This window comes from Cebidichthys violaceus, unplaced genomic scaffold (assembly GCF_023349555.1).
Source record: "Cebidichthys violaceus isolate CVI_PGR_0920_01 unplaced genomic scaffold, fCebVio1.0.p SCAF_35, whole genome shotgun sequence".
NCBI classification, from domain to species: domain Eukaryota; kingdom Metazoa; phylum Chordata; class Actinopteri; order Perciformes; family Stichaeidae; genus Cebidichthys; species Cebidichthys violaceus.
In genome coordinates this window covers 10,001-15,000 of record NW_027176539.1, presented here as the reverse complement: position 1 = coordinate 15,000, position 5,000 = coordinate 10,001, and the positions used below count along the sequence as shown (strand labels likewise).

Sequence of the window (5,000 nt, the reverse complement as noted above, 5' to 3'; positions counted from 1 at the left end):
TTTTGGACATTTTTATGACATACTGTACCAAGACGTTTTTGATGACTTTCTATACTATTGAAATTTGTAACTTTTTGTTTTGACATACTATACTATGACTTTTCTATCATTTTCCTGACATTCTATACCATGAACTATTTAACATATTGTGACTTTTTGGACATTTTTATGACATACCATAACGTTTTTGATGAGTGTCTATAAAAGGCCCTTTGGTGGGCTGTGTCTTCGCTTACGGCCATACCACCCTGAACACGCCCGATCTCGTCTGATCTCGGAAGCTAAGCAGGGTCGGGCCTGGTCAGTACTTGGATGGGAGACCGCCTGGGAATACCAGGTGCTGTAAGCTTTTATTTATCCACTCTTTGTCCTGCAGAGGACACTGCTGCTTCTTCCGTGGACACCGACAGGCACACACGAAAAGCAGTACAGCGATGTACACACAATGGAAGTGGTAAAAAGTACATCCTGATTTGCTACTTTTTCGTATTGTTTATTTCAAAAATGACGATAAACTTATGATGTACTATAGGATGATTTTTTTTTTCATTTTTTTTTTTTTTTTATATATATACATTTTCACGACTTATTACACTGTGACTTTTGGGGACATTTTACACTTGAAATGATTTCCCGATCTTTTTTTTTTTTTTTTTTTTACATACTATGACGTTTTGTTGATATTTTCATTTCATGACATATACTGTGACTTTTTGGACATTTTTATGACATACTGTACCAAGACGTTTTTGATGACTTTCTATACTATTGAAATTTGTAACTTTTTGTTTTGACATACTATACTATGACTTTTCTATCATTTTCCTGACATTCTATACCATGAACTATTTAACATATTGTGACTTTTTGGACATTTTTATGACATACCATAACGTTTTTGATGAGTGTCTATAAAAGGCCCTTTGGTGGGCTGTGTCTTCGCTTACGGCCATACCACCCTGAACACGCCCGATCTCGTCTGATCTTGGAAGCTAAGCAGGGTCGGGCCTGGTCAGTACTTGGATGGGAGACCGCCTGGGAATACCAGGTGCTGTAAGCTTTTATTTATCCACTCTTTGTCCTGCAGAGGACACTGCTGCTTCTTCCGTGGACACCGACAGGCACACACGAAAAGCAGTACAGCGATGTACACACAATGGAAGTGGTAAAAAGTACATCCTGATTTGCTACTTTTTCGTATTGTTTATTTCAAAAATGACGATAAACTTATGATGTACTATAGGATGATTTTTTTTTTCATTTTTTTCTTTTTTTTTTTATATATACATTTTCACGACTTATTACACTGTGACTTTTGGGGACATTTTACACTTGAAATGATTTCCCGATATTTTTTTTTTTTTTTTTTTACATACTATGACGTTTTGTTGATATTTTCATTTCATGACATATACTGTGACTTTTTGGACATTTTTATGACATACTGTACCAAGACGTTTTTGATGACTTTCTATACTATTGAAATTTGTAACTTTTTGTTTTGACATACTATACTATGACTTTTCTATCATTTTCCTGACATTCTATACCATGAACTATTTAACATATTGTGACTTTTTGGACATTTTTATGACATACCATAACGTTTTTGATGAGTGTCTATAAAAGGCCCTTTGGTGGGCTGTGTCTTTGCTTACGGCCATACCACCCTGAACACGCCCGATCTCGTCTGATCTCGGAAGCTAAGCAGGGTCGGGCCTGGTCAGTACTTGGATGGGAGACAGCCTGGGAATACCAGGTGCTGTAAGCTTTTATTTATCCACTCTTTGTCCTGCAGAGGACACTGCTGCTTCTTCCGTGGACACCGACAGGCACACACGAAAAGCAGTACAGCGATGTACACACAATGGAAGTGGTAAAAAGTACATCCTGATTTGCTACTTTTTCGTATTGTTTATTTCAAAAATGACGATAAACTTATGATGTACTATAGGATGATTTTTTTTTTTTTTTTTTTTTTTTTTTTTATATATACATTTTCACGACTTATTACACTGTGACTTTTGGGGACATTTTACACTTGAAATGATTTCCCGATCTTTTTTTTTTTTTTTTTTTTTACATACTATGACGTTTTGTTGATATTTTCATTTCATGACATATACTGTGACTTTTTGGACATTTTTATGACATACTGTACCAAGACGTTTTTGATGACTTTCTATACTATTGAAATTTGTAACTTTTTGTTTTGACATACTATACTATGACTTTTCTATCATTTTCCTGACATTCTATACCATGAACTATTTAACATATTGTGACTTTTTGGACATTTTTATGACATACCATAACGTTTTTGATGAGTGTCTATAAAAGGCCCTTTGGTGGGCTGTGTCTTCGCTTACGGCCATACCACCCTGAACACGCCCGATCTCGTCTGATCTCGGAAGCTAAGCAGGGTCGGGCCTGGTCAGTACTTGGATGGGAGACCGCCTGGGAATACCAGGTGCTGTAAGCTTTTATTTATCCACTCTTTGTCCTGCAGAGGACACTGCTGCTTCTTCCGTGGACACCGACAGGCACACACGAAAAGCAGTACAGCGATGTACACACAATGGAAGTGGTAAAAAGTACATCCTGATTTGCTACTTTTTCGTATTGTTTATTTCAAAAATGACGATAAACTTATGATGTACTATAGGATGATTTTTTTTTTTTTTTTTTTTTTTTTTTTATATATACATTTTCACGACTTATTACACTGTGACTTTTGGGGACATTTTACACTTGAAATGATTTCCCGATCTTTTTTTTTTTTTTTTTTTTTACATACTATGACGTTTTGTTGATATTTTCATTTCATGACATATACTGTGACTTTTTGGACATTTTTATGACATACTGTACCAAGACGTTTTTGATGACTTTCTATACTATTGAAATTTGTAACTTTTTGTTTTGACATACTATACTATGACTTTTCTATCATTTTCCTGACATTCTATACCATGAACTATTTAACATATTGTGACTTTTTGGACATTTTTATGACATACCATAACGTTTTTGATGAGTGTCTATAAAAGGCCCTTTGGTGGGCTGTGTCTTCGCTTACGGCCATACCACCCTGAACACGCCCGATCTCGTCTGATCTCGGAAGCTAAGCAGGGTCGGGCCTGGTCAGTACTTGGATAGGAGACCGCCTGGGAATACCAGGTGCTGTAAGCTTTTATTTATCCACTCTTTGTCCTGCAGAGGACACTGCTGCTTCTTCCGTGGACACCGACAGGCACACACGAAAAGCAGTACAGCGATGTACACACAATGGAAGTGGTAAAAAGTACATCCTGATTTGCTACTTTTTCGTATTGTTTATTTCAAAAATGACGATAAACTTATGATGTACTATAGGATGATTTTTTTTTTCATTTTTTTCTTTTTTTTTTTATATATACATTTTCACGACTTATTACACTGTGACTTTTGGGGACATTTTACACTTGAAATGATTTCCCGATATTTTTTTTTTTTTTTTTTACATACTATGACGTTTTGTTGATATTTTCATTTCATGACATATACTGTGACTTTTTGGACATTTTTATGACATACTGTACCAAGACGTTTTTGATGACTTTCTATACTATTGAAATTTGTAACTTTTTGTTTTGACATACTATACTATGACTTTTCTATCATTTTCCTGACATTCTATACCATGAACTATTTAACATATTGTGACTTTTTGGACATTTTTATGACATACCATAACGTTTTTGATGAGTGTCTATAAAAGGCCCTTTGGTGGGCTGTGTCTTCGCTTACGGCCATACCACCCTGAACACGCCCGATCTCGTCTGATCTCGGAAGCTAAGCAGGGTCGGGCCTGGTCAGTACTTGGATGGGAGACCGCCTGGGAATACCAGGTGCTGTAAGCTTTTATTTATCCACTCTTTGTCCTGCAGAGGACACTGCTGCTTCTTCCGTGGACACCGACAGGCACACACGAAAAGCAGTACAGCGATGTACACACAATGGAAGTGGTAAAAAGTACATCCTGATTTGCTACTTTTTCGTATTGTTTATTTCAAAAATGACGATAAACTTATGATGTACTATAGGATGATTTTTTTTTTTTTTTTTTTTTTTTTTTTTTATATATACATTTTCACGACTTATTACACTGTGACTTTTGGGGACATTTTACACTTGAAATGATTTCCCGATCTTTTTTTTTTTTTTTTTTTTTACATACTATGACGTTTTGTTGATATTTTCATTTCATGACATATACTGTGACTTTTTGGACATTTTTATGACATACTGTACCAAGACGTTTTTGATGACTTTCTATACTATTGAAATTTGTAACTTTTTGTTTTGACATACTATACTATGACTTTTCTATCATTTTCCTGACATTCTATACCATGAACTATTTAACATATTGTGACTTTTTGGACATTTTTATGACATACCATAACGTTTTTGATGAGTGTCTATAAAAGGCCCTTTGGTGGGCTGTGTCTTCGCTTACGGCCATACCACCCTGAACACGCCCGATCTCGTCTGATCTCGGAAGCTAAGCAGGGTCGGGCCTGGTCAGTACTTGGATGGGAGACCGCCTGGGAATACCAGGTGCTGTAAGCTTTTATTTATCCACTCTTTGTCCTGCAGAGGACACTGCTGCTTCTTCCGTGGACACCGACAGGCACACACGAAAAGCAGTACAGCGATGTACACACAATGGAAGTGGTAAAAAGTACATCCTGATTTGCTACTTTTTCGTATTGTTTATTTCAAAAATGACGATAAACTTATGATGTACTATAGGATGATTTTTTTTTTCATTTTTTTCTTTTTTTTTTTATATATACATTTTCACGACTTATTACACTGTGACTTTTGGGGACATTTTACACTTGAAATGATTTCCCGATATTTTTTTTTTTTTTTTTTTACATACTATGACGTTTTGTTGATATTTTCATTTCATGACATATACTGTGACTTTTTGGACATTTTTATGACATACT

At 35.7% G+C, this 5,000-nt stretch overlaps 7 non-coding genes across 7 annotated transcripts; all 7 read left to right on the top strand.

The window, feature by feature from the left end:
* The first annotated feature begins 230 nt into the window (after positions 1–230).
* On the top strand, positions 231–349 carry LOC137883900 (5S ribosomal RNA). The gene has a single exon (XR_011104643.1). It is a non-coding gene; the product is annotated as a 5S ribosomal RNA (ribosomal RNA).
* A 592-nt stretch (positions 350–941) lies between these two features.
* Positions 942–1,060, top strand: LOC137883878 (5S ribosomal RNA). Its single transcript, XR_011104622.1, has one exon. It is a non-coding gene; the product is annotated as a 5S ribosomal RNA (ribosomal RNA).
* A 592-nt stretch (positions 1,061–1,652) lies between these two features.
* Positions 1,653–1,771, top strand: LOC137883887 (5S ribosomal RNA). The gene has a single exon (XR_011104631.1). It is a non-coding gene; the product is annotated as a 5S ribosomal RNA (ribosomal RNA).
* Positions 1,772–2,363: 592 nt separating this feature from the next.
* Positions 2,364–2,482, top strand: LOC137883898 (5S ribosomal RNA). Its single transcript, XR_011104641.1, has one exon. It is a non-coding gene; the product is annotated as a 5S ribosomal RNA (ribosomal RNA).
* A 591-nt stretch (positions 2,483–3,073) lies between these two features.
* On the top strand, positions 3,074–3,192 carry LOC137883884 (5S ribosomal RNA). The gene has a single exon (XR_011104628.1). It is a non-coding gene; the product is annotated as a 5S ribosomal RNA (ribosomal RNA).
* A 591-nt stretch (positions 3,193–3,783) lies between these two features.
* Positions 3,784–3,902, top strand: LOC137883897 (5S ribosomal RNA). Its single transcript, XR_011104640.1, has one exon. It is a non-coding gene; the product is annotated as a 5S ribosomal RNA (ribosomal RNA).
* A 593-nt stretch (positions 3,903–4,495) lies between these two features.
* LOC137883895 (5S ribosomal RNA) lies at positions 4,496–4,614 on the top strand. Its single transcript, XR_011104639.1, has one exon. It is a non-coding gene; the product is annotated as a 5S ribosomal RNA (ribosomal RNA).
* The last annotated feature ends 386 nt before the right edge of the window (positions 4,615–5,000 follow it).